The sequence below is a fragment of the Pinus tabuliformis genome, chromosome 9 (assembly GCF_031772625.1).
Source record: "Pinus tabuliformis cultivar Carrire ecotype Pingquan chromosome 9, CPIR1, whole genome shotgun sequence".
NCBI lineage: Eukaryota > Viridiplantae > Streptophyta > Pinopsida > Pinales > Pinaceae > Pinus > Pinus tabuliformis.
The window spans coordinates 1876570415-1876584945 of record NC_142307.1 but is presented as its reverse complement, the minus strand read 5'-3'; the positions used below and the strand labels follow the sequence as shown (position 1 = coordinate 1876584945).

General features: G+C 38.7%; 1 long non-coding RNA gene across 1 annotated transcript; it reads left to right on the top strand.

The window, feature by feature from the left end:
* Positions 1–13209: 13209 nt before the first annotated feature.
* On the top strand, positions 13210–13796 carry LOC149156384 (uncharacterized). The gene is made up of 2 exons (XR_016263315.1): positions 13210–13495; positions 13749–13796. It is a non-coding gene; the product is annotated as an uncharacterized LOC149156384 (long non-coding RNA).
* Positions 13797–14531: the final 735 nt, after the last annotated feature.

Sequence of the window (14531 nt, the reverse complement as noted above, 5' to 3'; positions counted from 1 at the left end):
TTTGCTCATCTTCTGCATAGTCATAGGTTCGAAAGATAATAGCAAACTCAAACAAGAAGGTGTTATGATCTTCTGTAGTCAGACCATGGAAATGAGGTAGGGCATAAGGGATTATATTCTTCATTTTGGTGTCCCCATTGGTCTCCCGAATGGGAAAGGTACCCTCTATTCTCTCTCCATTCCCCCTAGCATTTCTGTGTTCAGCCGTTGGCTCCAAAGGAATGTTTTCTTCTTCTTCTTCCCCTATAGGTTCTTCAAATATGTCTCGTTGTTCACCTAAGGCTTCTTCTTGATCGTAGCAACCGAAGAAGAGAGAAGGTTGGATGTGTGAAGCAGTGGGGGTGTTGGGGAAAAATTTTCCTGAATTATCTCTATTCCTACGAGGCATGAAAGGAAATATTTTTGGTTGGTTTTTGTTTCTTTTTTCCCTACACTGATAGTACCTACAAAACTAAAATTGATTGAATAAAACAAATTGCAACTTAACTAAAAAGAACTTGCTGAAATGAAATTTGAAGAATTGAAGAGGAAAGCAAGGAAATGCAGAACTTGAAAGAAGATAAATGACTAGTCTACTTTTGCTAAATTGAAATTTGCAGAATTGAAAAGAAAAGTAAGGAAACATAGAACTGAAGGAAAAGAAAGGAATAGTCTACTTTTGTTGAAATAAACTATTAGCAGAATGTTGCAATAGAAAATAGAAGAAAGCAGCAATCACAGAATACTCTAACATTTCCCCGACAATGATGCCAAAAAGTGTTGAGCACCAGTATTGCAGTAATAATGCTGCAACTCCTGGGCTACCTACTTTACTCTTATCAACCCAGTAGTTCCTAACAAACTTGGAAGCGACGGTGTTGTATGCACAAGTACTAGTTTTTACTGCGCGCTGTCACTTGGTTAGCTGACACAAGATCACTAGGAACTCAAGCCAACTTCTATGGATTCCAGAAGAATCTCTATATGTTATGAAAGGAGAGAAAGACTATTCTACAAATATTGCTCTAATTGCAGAAAGGAAGACTAAAATGTAAAGTAAACCAAGTGAATCCTAATTAACCAACTAATCCTATTTTTGCAGAAAGCACTATGAGAACCATGAAAAGAATGCCATTACCTACTCAAGGAAGTAAACAACTTCTAAATAAGCTATTTCTGGAGGTAAATGGGCAAAAAACATCTTTTTGGATTTTTATGTATTTTTATGTGAATTTGACATGCATGTAGTTTATTGTTGGTGAATGTGGCAGTGAATAGGTGGCGTTAAAGGGTAGTTTTGGGACTTGAGCGGATGTAGGATGTTGTGGATGGGTCCTATGAGGTCCTAGGTGGCCTTCTGGAGGCTTTCCCCATACTCAGCCTTCAAAAGAAAGCCTACAAGAAAATCTACAAGAGGACACAGGAAATCTATAGGAGGAAAAACAATGTTCTACAGGAGGCCTGCAGGAGGAGGCCGAGAGTAGTTTTCACTGTTTTGAAGGTGTGAGAGTGGGTGAAAAGGGTGGATGAAGGCTGGAATAAAGTGTTAGGGCACCTAGGGTCTACCAAGAATCATTAGGAGAGAGAAAGATGATTGATTTTCTCAAGGAGAGAGGAAGAAATTCTATGGAAAATGTAGGCAACTAAGGTAGAATTGAGGGGAGACTTGGGCGACCTGTAGGGCATGGATCAGATGGAGGATGGGATGGCTGATAGGCTGACCTACCGCTAGAAGATATCTGCTGCATAAACAACTGACAGTCAAACAATGAGATTAAGCAAGCAATGAATTAAGTGCATCTAGAAAAACAAAGTTTTTGCATCAAACTAGTCTAAACTATGATCTATGAAAGGAAATGCTAAGAAATGCTACAATAAATGAAAGAATGAGAGAAGAATATTGTAAATAAAGAAATGAGCATGATGGAGAAGTTTTGAAGAAAAACAAGACTAGACTATTAACCAACTAAAAAGCTGCAAACACTAGAAGTCCTATGAATGAAGAAAATCTATGTTTTTGGGGTAGCATGAGGGTCTTTGCCTCAAATCATTGTCCCAAAGGGAGGAAGAGAGGCCAGGGAACTATTGCTAGCATTTGGGATCTTTTCTTTATCACTACTTATCCTTCTATAGAAAGAACAAATGGAATCAAACTACTGAATCATCAAAAGCAACCTATTCTTAACCATGAAAGAAATGCATCTAAAAACAACCTATTCTTAACCATGAAAGAAATCCATCTAACAACAACCTAATCTACAAGATGAAATGAAACATACAAATACAAGTAAAGAGGATTTTGGTTGCTTGGATTGGGCCCTAATCCAAGAGGTTTAACTCTTTGAGGTAACTCAGTGCTAGCTCAAAAAGGATTCCATCTTTATTTCCAAAACAATAACAAGATTACATGGAATTGTCAAAATAATAAGCTCGGAGTTGGAGCAGAGTGTACATAAGAAAAACTACAACAAAAATCCAACAAAAACTCCACCCCTAGTGAGGCCCTAGACCTCTCTACTTATACCAATGAAGCTACCAACAACTTCCTTAAAATCAGGTAGGCTTGGCTCCCAAAACTCGAGATAATCATCAGTCATCCTCCACTTGTTCGGCCACCTGCTAATGCATGACTTGGCTGCTTGTACTCCAAGCTGAACGAAGGGGAATTCGAAGTGAGGAGTAATAAATGAGGGGGATTCCCTCCTACAAGTCCTCTCCTTTGTCCACTTCGAGTTATTGCTGCCATTTGTCCACTGGATCCTTGACTTTGACCACAAAATTCATCAATAATCTGCATTAAACACATATTAGACCACATGGCATCACAACTAACTCAACTCACTCTATAAGCATAAATATAATAAGAAAATCATACAATAAGCTAAGAGAATGGTTGATTTGACTAGGTTAGAAGGTAAAATGAGCCCATATAATTACCCATTTATGAGGCTCATTAGCTGGTTTCATAACACTAGTGAGGAAATCACATATGCAATGTCTTACCTACAAGTATTCTTGTTAAAGCTGTTTGGTCCTGATCTTCCTTCCTTGATCCTTTCTTTCCTTCATTTTCCTTTGGTTGCTTTTCCTTCCTTTATCCAAAGCTAGAGTGTTCCACGAAAACTCTAAGTGACCAAGAGTGAGAAAGAGAGAGAATAATGAGAGAGCTCCAAAACTTGAACTGAAAAAAGATTACAAAATGATCCTCAAAAGCCTTTTTATCATTTACGCCTCTATTTTCTTCATTTTCCATTATTTTCCTTGAGTTTCCTCCTCACATGCAACTTGTGACTTTTCAACTTACTTTTCTCCTATTTTCCTTTATTTTCATAGATAAATGTGCCAAAAATGACTTTTTTCCTTTTACTGACTTTGCCTTAGCCTTTGCTAATTTCATTGGCCATAATTAAATAAATAAACACCCACACCAGGATGCCTTGCCCAACATTCAACTTGGAATAAGAGTCCCTTAACCGTGGTCTTATTTTGCATCTATTAAATTTTATTACATGAATTTTTCACTAGGGATGTTACAACTTTGAAGGAAGCAAGGCACAACGGAATGAATGAGGGCTTTTCCTACCATTAAGAAACATGAGCTATGATCTTGGGAGAACTTATTCTATAGAGAGAGTTGATAAGTTATCAAATATTTTTCGATGCAGGATTCATAGAATGTAGAGAGACTGTAGGTTTGAACATATTCTGATAAAACTTCTAGGAGAAACAATCCTCTGTGGCTTGTAGAATTCTTCGTGCTTCTCTTCATTCTTCTTCTTTTTTGTTCAGAGAAACTAAAACTGTAGCCTCTGGTCTAGCGAATAATTCCAATGACAAGGAAATATCATAGCATTCCCTGTACTGATTCCTTTTATTACAAAAAATGATGTATACTTGTCATTGTTCTACGCCGCTTGAAATGTTTCCGAAGAGACAAATAAAAAAAATTGTATAGGTGCAATTGTTTCACTCCACTCGAAATGTTGCCAAAGAGATGAATAGGAAAAATTGTATAAGCGTCATAGTTTCGCTTCCCTTCAAATGTCACCAAAGAGATGAAAAAATAAATAAATGTTAATTAAAATAAATAAAAAGTATGTGAAGGACAAGTTGACATGAAAGTGTTATTTTGTCTCAAACTATTGTCTTAAAACACCAATGTTGGAAGATGGAGGAAGATTTCAATATGCAGGAATGCAGAGGAAGCAAAATGAATCTACAATTTTGCACTACATACAATGAAAGTCTTTGTATATTTGTTCAACTCCCTTTCACATTTTAAAATCGATTTGACTCGTATTCAAATTTTAATGGAAGAAATATATTATGGAATTGAAAGAAATGAAACTATGGGTTCCAAACAAGTTTCGAGTTTCAAAACTTATTGTTTGTGTTCCTAACCTCCCCTTTCTCCTCGCTTTTACAAATTCCCATATTTATATAAATTAAATAGTTAATAAATCATTAGAGGAAATTTGAGCCTAGGAGTGGCCTCCTAAGGAAATAAATAAAATAATAGTTCAAATGATAAAATAAAAGTTGTGAATTTTAAAGGGAAAAGAAGGAAACTACCTTTTTAATTGTATTTTTGGCTTATATCTTTATTAGTTTTCAAGTACAGACACTCGTTGGATGAAAAATTAAATTTCACATCCAACGAGTACCCATTATGCATATTGTTTAGAAAACACAATTGAAGATACATTAAAAAATAGGTTTAATGTATCTTCAAATTTTATCAAGGTGGGTTTTCTCAAAAGTATACATAATGGGTACTCATTGGATGCATAATTTAATTTTGCATCTAACGAGTGTCTGCACTTGAAATTTGAGTAAATCTATAAGAATATAATCCAAAAGTACAATTAAAAAATGTGGCTTTTCTTGTTTTCCCCCCAAAATATTTATATGTACCTCTTTTTAGATTTAAAAGATTTTGATTTGTTTACATATTATGACATAAAAATTAAGTGATAATTTCATGAGCACTTTTAGGCTAAATTTCCTCCAATATGAATAGTGTTTTGAAAATTATATATGTTTATCACCAATTGAATTGTGTAACTACGCTCGTAAATACAAAGGAAAAAATTTGAAACATTGAATATATTGATGTATATGAATATCATAAACAGATCCATGGCGAATATCATGATTATGTAACATGTTGAAAGTAAAAATTCCATGATGTGAAGATCATGCTACATTGAGACGAAGAAGGCTAAAGAATAAAAAAAGCTTTATAATGAAAAATGTATATGTATGACCTCAAACATTTCCTCTCATAAAAAATAAAAACCTAAGTAAACCACTGTTGTCATCAATTAATCTATGCTTATGCTTGAGCAACGACTTTCAAAAAATCATGTTTGGATCAAGGAGGCCCTACTTGCTCACATTTCCACTGTAATTGTTGTTGGGAAAAGTATCCATTCGGAATGCCCCTATCCCACTCTAAGGTGTGATAGTGCCTTAGCAACAAACAAGGAAAACTAATTGAGTATTCTTCTTTATTAAATGTAAATGAGGAGGAAGGATGTAACTAACCTGTGTCTTCCGCTAGTTTGTTGATCCAAATCGCTCCTCTCTTCAGTAGCTCCCAGCTCCCTGCTCCCTTACCGACCCAGCTTCACCAAATTCCTGCAAGATCACAAGAGAGAGAGAAACTACACAAGGATACAGATATACATTCATAAAAAGCTCAAGATCAGATTAAGCTAAACATGCAAGTATAACAAAACATCATTGATACACAGCATGTAGGAGAAACTCAAATAGTTTATTGATAGAATAAGAAAGTCCAAGAGGAGATACAACCAAGTGAGTTCTGATCCAGCATCTACCTCCCAGCAAAGGAATCCTTTCCTCTCCTCCAACAAAGCATAAATCACCCAATGTACTAATCTCAATCTCAAACCAACAACAATTCTCTGCAAAGTACAAAATTCCAGCCTCTTGGATCTCTGGGTGAGAGACCCATATATAGATGTAAGCAGAGAGGATGAGTCAGCTTATGTTTTGACTTGTGGCTTCTCTCTGTCAGTTCTTGCTTCCACTTGGAGGTTGAGAGCCTCTTACTCATCACTAGTCGAATTCATTGAGGCAAGTGTCACTGGAGAAGATTCTGGAAGTTTCCATGGTCTTTCCACCTCGTTGAATGAGCTTGCCATTTGTCATTTCCCGCTCAGTGCACCCTGGTAGTGTATCCAAGTGCATTGCAACGCACCTAGCCAGTGCATTTGGGTGCTTTGCAACACAGGCAACTAGTGGAGCTTCTGAATTGATCCTGAATTGACTGTTTCTGAGTGGTTTTTGGTGGAGAACTTCTAGGAGAAGTTATCATTGGTTGGCCTTGTTCTTTTAGGAGCTGTAACAACATCTTTAGGGACTTTGGATCCCTTGGATTATGGACATTTCATGCTTATAGTTGTAAGGAACAAAAATGTCTATAACAATTGCCCCCTAAAGTATGAGGCCATTTATCGGGTGAAATGCTTTATTAGTAGGATCCGAAGTTCATTCAATGCTGGGAGGAGACCTGTAATAAGATACAATACAATACATTATTCTTCATATTGCTTTCATGATCTAGCTGAGGCGGGCATTCCCATGCTCAGCTTTATAAGTTCATTTTTATGTACATAGGACAGACAATTGTCTGATGGTAGACTGATGATCCTACTAAAATCATCTTTCCTTTGGTAGGATGATTGTCTGTGCTGCAATGCTGTACATGTCAATGTCTTTATTTTTCTTGAATATATATTGGAGCCCGGATGGATGAAACTAGATTCGGGGTCTTCAATCTTGTCTGATCTTCACTCTAAATACAAGTCGATCCATGTGAGAAATGTTTTGAAGTCGAACATGGAAAGACATCTCTTGCTTACCAGTAAATGATGTAAAATGTTAACAAGCAGGAGAGGAATCACCGAGAATGATAATGACTCTCAAGGTACTGCAGTACAATTCGCGTGGTGTGAATAAAGGACTTGGAGTCGAACACCACGCAAAATCTTTCGGTCGAAGGTCATTGATGTATACCTGTCGCCGGAAGTGAGAAACTTGCCATTGAGGCATGCAAGCTTCAAAGTACTGAAGGGGGTGTTCCTAGATCAACTTCTTGGATAATGAGCTGATGTCTACAAGAAGAAATCCGTCAAAGGAGGGCCTTAATGTATCCCACATCAGTGACACGGAACGGAGCAAATGATTTTGATGGAGGTGAAAACGATCTGATGATATATGGTTCAGGGTGGTGGTCATGAAAGAATGAAGGATAATGTATGGTAGTGGATGGGACATGGTTGACTTCTCTGGATGAATTCTCTTGAACATATCGGCGACACTTGTGTGATGGATCGGTAGCATTTACCCCAAAAGGTGGATGGTATGGCGAGACCATGGCGATGTGACCGGTGAATGAAACAACCCAACCCGACTCAAGCATGGAGCGGAAGTGTCATGTTCAAGAGCGACTTGCTACCAATAAAAGTTCTTTGAGTTTCTTCCCAATTTTTCCCCAGTCATTGCTGACCAGTACCTCTTTATTTTTGTCAAGCTTGAGGAGGATAACATATGCTTGTTCTATAATTTTCCCTTCGGGCAAACCCATCGCTATGTTTTAACGAGCCTAGCGATAGCGAAACTCATTCTCGTCTAAAGACAAGTTTGTCGCTATTAATGTTTTTAACGAGTCTAACGACAAAGATAACTCGGTCATTTTCATTTTTAGAGAGTCTGAAAAGGTACGTAAAGTTAACTCTGAAAGTCCTTTTTCGTCATCTAATCCCTTAGGTCCAAAAAATTATAAAACAATACAGAAGGGATGAATTTTCGATAGTTTTAACGAGCCGAACAAAACAAGCGCTCGATCTTTTTGTGCAATAATCCCTCAGGTCCAAAAAGATAAAAATCTAGAGGAGGGATAGCTCTTCCGGTCGCTTTAACGAGCTGGAAGGCAAAAAATCGGCAATCTTTTCATATTTTACGTGTCAAATGAAAAGAGCTTAAAGGAGACCCGTCTTTTGAGGAACGAGTAATAAAATGGGTAGCAGCTGATTCCAGGTAAGGGTTGGAATTTTCCAAGCACGACATTGTCACAAGGATGGCTAGTGAAATCACTCTTCGCAGCTGTTCCTCAAAATGGGTAAACAATCAAATGGAGGTGAATGATCAGCGAATAGAAAAGTGGAGGTGACGGTGCAAACACGACCAAGTCTTTAATGGCTGATAATGTTACATTGACAGTGGTTATTTACCGGAGGATAGTTCATTTTTTAATGAGCTTAAACGCGGGTTGAAACACTTGCTCGATCTTATGTTTATTTTTTAACGAGCATGAACTATGTGCTAAAACTGCTCGATTATCCAGTCATATGATAAGAATGTCTCATGTAAGATGCCATTTTTTATGGAGCTTGCACCTTACAAAGCTATGCCCCGCATCCTTTCGTTATGCAAGTTCGGAAACGACTAATCCTACGAGTTTAAAGGGTTAGACCTACAGGTTTAAAGGGAGGACCTAAAAATTTAAAAAATAAATAGCCGCCCCTTGCTTGCACTCCAAAAGGTTTGCATGCCCCCAGGTATAAAACAGAGCTTCAAGGTTACCTCTACTTCACTTCAGCCAAAACAATTGTTTTACCAAGAGAGGCCTACCTCTTTCAGGTCACCCAAATATTGTTCTGTTAATCTTTCAAACAAAACCCTTCTTTGGCGATGTCTACCGAGATAAACAAAGGTGAATGAAAACGAGTGCCAAACACATGAATTTGACAAAAGAATCTTATTCTAGAACAACCCCTCTTCCAATCACGGACGGGGTACGGACTAGTCATATTCTCTCGCGGAAACCTACCTTATACCCAAAGTTTTCCTGCTGAAGCAGACCAGGATGCATGCCCCCTGGGTTCCAGTCATATCCCTCCGAATTACTCGCGCTCATCGGGAGGACGGACCGTGGGTTGAGACATTTCTTGCGTGAAGAGACCATTTAGGGACGGTATATGACTATTTGTGATGTGTGATCCCGGAAATGAAAGTTGGTCCACGAGCTTGACCATTCTTCCTTCGTGTGGAAAACACATTACTCTAAAGAGTGATGAGACGATGGCTACCATGCAATATATATAGTCTCGTCCAAGGAGTAGGTTATAATCCAAGGGTCCTTGAATGACCATCACGTTCATTTGAACTTTCTTCCCTTTCAATGTTATGGGCACATTGGGGAGGATCCCTAAAGGTCGACTGGTTCCTTTATCAAAGCCTGTCAGATTTCTCATTTCAGGCAAAAGCGATGGCGAACCAAGCGCTTTCCAAGCAGTAGATGAAAGGATACTAACAGATGCCCCCCCATCAATGATAGTGCCAACCATGACCATTCTGTATATTTGGATGATAATTCTCAATGGTATGCTTGCTGGTAAACGGGGTTTGCCTAGTTGATTCCAGTCGAAGGATACAACTAGGTTGCTTGGAGGTGGGACCGAGTAGACGGCCGGGTACGGCTCTGACGAACTTCCTTCCTGCGATAAAGGAATGGGTAGGTTGCCCCCGTGTTCGTCGGAGTCTGTGTTGATGAAGAGAATTTGGACGGTGTCATCCTTATTCTCCTCAGTGACTATATCATTCGAAGATAAAACCTCTGAAGGCAAGACCGGGTCAACTGCCGCCTCGACCTTTTGACTTTCGTCGGGTATGGATTCAGTTGGTTCATCTTCAATGACCGGCGCTTCACCTGACCACTTGAGCGGGCCAGCTGGATTTTCAACTAACGAAGGACTCGGCAAGAGTTTTTATATCCAGGAGGAAGTCGTAACGGTGAAACCGGACGATCATCCAAAACTCTTTTAGCTTCGTCTAAGAAGGGACAACGGTGGAGGGCATGGTCGCCTTCGCACAGTCTACAGGGAGATCTAGCTCTCCCTTTTTGTCCTGGGACTTCACTTTCGCTAGTTGACGGTGTGCTTTCAACATGGCTACCAGAGGTTGACGCCATCGGATTGTGCAAACGGGGAGACCAGTCCCTTAGTATCCGAGGGATGCGGGGACAATCTCTGTGCAAGTGGTCTCCCTTGCATATGACACATGGCGATTTAGGCCTAGTCAGTGTTGTGTGTGGATTTTCGTCAGACGACACTCAGATAGGTACACACACTGATAACAGGATGCAAAAAACAGAGACAAAACTGAGCAAAAAGAAGCAGGGAACCACAACTGCACAAGGCAAAGGTTGATGAGCGCACCCCCAGCACAGAGAAACTGAATTGCAGCGCAAGTAGCCCTCTCGGGACCTGCGTTGAAATGCAGAACCTCTTCACAGAGCCTGTGCTGAAGCAGAAACGAGAATTGTCTCTGGGTTCTGGGTCACGGTTTGCAGTTTAATCTACAGTTTTTGGCTGGATAAAAGCTATCAATTAAGTACAATTAGGAGGATGATTTAAAGGAGGACTAAGAGCTATCACAAAGGGCAGTTAGAGCATTTGTGGATCAGTTTGTTCAGATCATAAACAGGCCCAGTGAGTGGACTAGAGTGGCAGATCTCTACTTTGCATTTGTAAATGGCAAATGCAGTTCGATTCAGCACTCCTAAGTTTATGAGAAGAACAACAATAGAAACACAAATAAACTAACTAGATACGTTCCCCAGTGGAGTCGCCAATTTGTTGTTGGGAAAAGTATCCATTCGGAATGCCCCTATCCCACTCTAAGGTGTGATAGTGCCTTAGCAACAAACAAGGAAAACTAATTGAGTATTCTTCTTTATGAAATGTAAATGAGGAGGAAGGATGTAACTAACCTATGTCTTCCGCTAGTTTGTTGATCCAAATCGCTCCTCTCTTCAGTAGCTCCCAGCTCCCAGCTCCCTTACCGGCCCAACTTCACCAAATTCCTGCAAGATCACAAGAGAGAGAGAAACTACACAAAGATACATATATACATTCATAAAAAGCTCAAGATCAGATTAAGCTAAACATGCAAGTATAACAAAACATTATTGATACACAGCATGTAGGAGAAACTCAAATAGTTTATTGATAGAATAAGAAAGTCCAAGAGGAGATAAAACCAAGTGAGTTCCGATCTAGCATCTACCTCCCAGCAAAAGAATCCCTTCCTCTCCTCCAACAAAGCATAAATCACCCAATGTACTAATCTCAATCTCAAACCAACAACAATTCTCTGCAAAGTACAAAATTCCAGCCTCTTGGATCTCTGGGTGAGAGACCCATATATAGATGTAAGCAGAGAGGATGAGTTAGCTTATGTTTTGACTTGTGGCTTCTCTCTGTCAGTTCTTGCTTCCACTTGGAGGTTGAGAGCCTCTTACTCATCACTAGTCGAATTCATTGAGGCAAGTGTCACTGGAGAAGATTCTGGAAGTTTCCATGGTCTTTCCACCTCGTTGAATGAGCTTGCCATTTGTCATTTCCCGCTCAGTTCACCCTGGTAGTGTATCCAAGTGCATTGCAACACACCTAGCCAGTGCATTTGGGTGCTTTGCAATGCAGGCAGCTAGTGGAACTTCTGAATTGATCCTGAATTGACTGTTTCTGAGTGGTTTTTGGTGGAGAACTTCTGGGAGAAGCTGTCATTGGTTGGCCTTGTTATTTTAGGAGCTGTAACAACATATTTAGGGACTTTGGATCCCTTGGATTATGGACATTTCATGCTTATAGCTGTAAGGCACAAAAATGTCTATAACACTAATGCTTCTAAAAAGTTATTTTCTATAATCAATTACAAATACTTGCACGACGAATGTCCAGGTAGGAAACATATAAAAAAGTGTTAAAATTTTTGAGAGTAAATTTAGTAGCACAATGAAAACTCATGAGTATTTAATTAAAATCCTATTTGTAATTGGAAATTGGAAATATTACCTTCATTAATTATGGATGCTATGGGGAATCAAGATTGCCACATTTTCAAAACACTTTATTAAAGTAATTTTATGTTTGAGGTTTGTAAAATATATACTACTTTGCACCACTGGAATCGATTTTTCATGAGCTAAACTTTAGAGCTAACATAGAAATAGCATTACGAGGTATACACATATCATCAACCGAATTCTAGTCTATTGCCGTGTGGTTCTGTTGTGGAGGTGCATCTCAGTGTCATCTCTTATCTTGTGTTCAGTTTCATTTGTTGGAGTGTCCGATTCTCTCTAGATATTACGTTACAGTTTATGTTATGGACATAGAGAAGCAACATTAAAGGAAAAGCAAAAAGGAAGTGTTACTGAACCACGTGTCACGCCCTTCCACTATAGAGTCTTGCAGAAGGTCTCCAAATCACGGTTCGAATCCAACATTGCGATCAAAGACTCCAACGTGGTGCGCAAAGCCTTTGAGTCGGTTGTGGCTTCGACTTTGAATTGTAGTATAGCACGGAGCACAATGCAGGTGATCGCCATGCTAGAATCCGGTGTGTCGCTAGACTCGGGTGAGTATTTCATGGATGTCTTCATTGGCACGGCCACTAAGCATTTTTCTTTAATGCTGGACATGGGCAGCGATCTCAATTGCTACAATTCAATTCCTGCGTGTAATTCTATAAACAGGTCAAATCGTACAAAAGTATGAAATTCCACGTCATCGTGCTACTAACCAATTCCCTGTTCTTCTTTGCGGTGCGGAGCCCACTTATCGTAAAAGATGATTAGGTCATTCTCATACAAATTCAAGTGAACCTCCTACCAACTTAGAGGATAATTGCTGAAATGATAATTGAGCATGCAACATATAAAAAGGTTCCTCCAGAAACTGAATCAAACTCTCAAAACGAATTGGATCACCATTAATTTTTTATGTATTTTAATTCTGCACTGATATGGCTTTCTTCAGTTAAAAAACCAGTTGCATACCAAAATTTCATTATATTAAATTAATTATATATATAAATGCATCAGTTATTGCTTGAAGATAGAAATTATATCTTAGTCACACAATCAATATATTGATAGAATAACTCAACCACACATTTAAATATGATTTAAGATCTCTCTTAAATGTAAAAAACTTCTAAACAAAGTAAATAAATCCATTACAACACAAGTAGTAATTACGCCGTAAGGCGTTCCCTTTGAAACGAATTGCCCCAGCCGTCGCCCTGTCCTATTATTCACCGTAGATTTATGGTGTTAGACGATTGAACAAAAGTTGATCGTTGATCAAAAATGGTTCATGAAGCAAACGGTTCGGGAAACTGAAACACGGTTCTCGCTCATGGCAATGGCGGTCATTAGATGCTTATTAGTCGCCCATGTTTTAATTTCCCTGAGTTGCAGTTTGAAAAGACTTTGAGAATAAGAGAAGTCGGATGTTCAGAAAACGATGGATGCGGCAGCCATTGTTGCTGCAGTTTCTCCAACCGCACCTTAAAATTTGGTGACTCAGGAAGCTTCTTCATCATCCCCCGAGTTTCATAATGATATCCTCCAGAGTAGCCACGAGTAGCATCAGCACGCAGATACAGCATCAACCATGGATATTTCTTTGAAGTTCTTAATGTATGGTGAAATACCCAACTCCCTGTTTTAGGATTCTTCTCCCATACCACCGAATAATAAGAGACATTTTTTTGTCTACCTGATTTGAAATCAGCATCGAAATCATATGATCCACAGAATTTTCCTTTCAATTTGCCTGTTGATTGAAGCCTTGATGGATTATGATACACAAGAGGCTGGTTCATGCAGCCTTTGACAAAACAGGGGAATTTTTTAGGTTTTCTAAAAGGACCTCTCTTTTTACCGTTTGCAGGACATAAAGCTGCTTCTGTATCAAAGTTCCCATTCTTTAACATGATCATCCAAAACTACCATGGTTTTGAATATTGATGCAGTACGAACTTCACACAAGGAACCAAGGTATAACTCCTTTTCTACTGCATGAAGGTCTGGATTATTGTAAGATTTGAAGGATGTATCAGGGAATTGTTGGCCTGCATGTAATAAATTGTCGCGCCTTTTGACTCTATGATTTACCCTACACTTCCTTGATTCTGTTCATGACGAAATATACATCAGTAGCATGCTTGCAGAGAAGGATTTAGCAAATAAATCTGCATATCAGAGAATATTATGTAAATGAACAATATTTGAAAGGAATACTATTTAGCAAGCGCATTAAAACTTATGATACATAACATTAAAACTGGTTATGTATGATTCCCAATTTCTTTAATTTCAAAAAACCAGAAGGATGCACTAGTATAAATCGTCTGCGAATGTACGTTTCGCTTCAGTGACACGGAATAAAATAATTGAATGGCGAATCCCATCTCTTCCCTTGCTGAATAAGCCAATTTCCCATAAGCTCACAAAAATCATTTTGCTTTGAAGTTTCATAGATGCAAATATGTACAGACAAAAAATAAGTTGAAGTCTGTACCTATCTCTCTTGATTCAGATTTATGCTAATCCATCAGGGTAAGTTTTATTTTCTGGGTGTAAGTTTTAACAATGTGTGCCATTCTTTGCCAATCGGTTATCTTTCTACCTTTGTTAACAAATTAAGTTCACCAATTGGCCAAGGTTTTCTAAA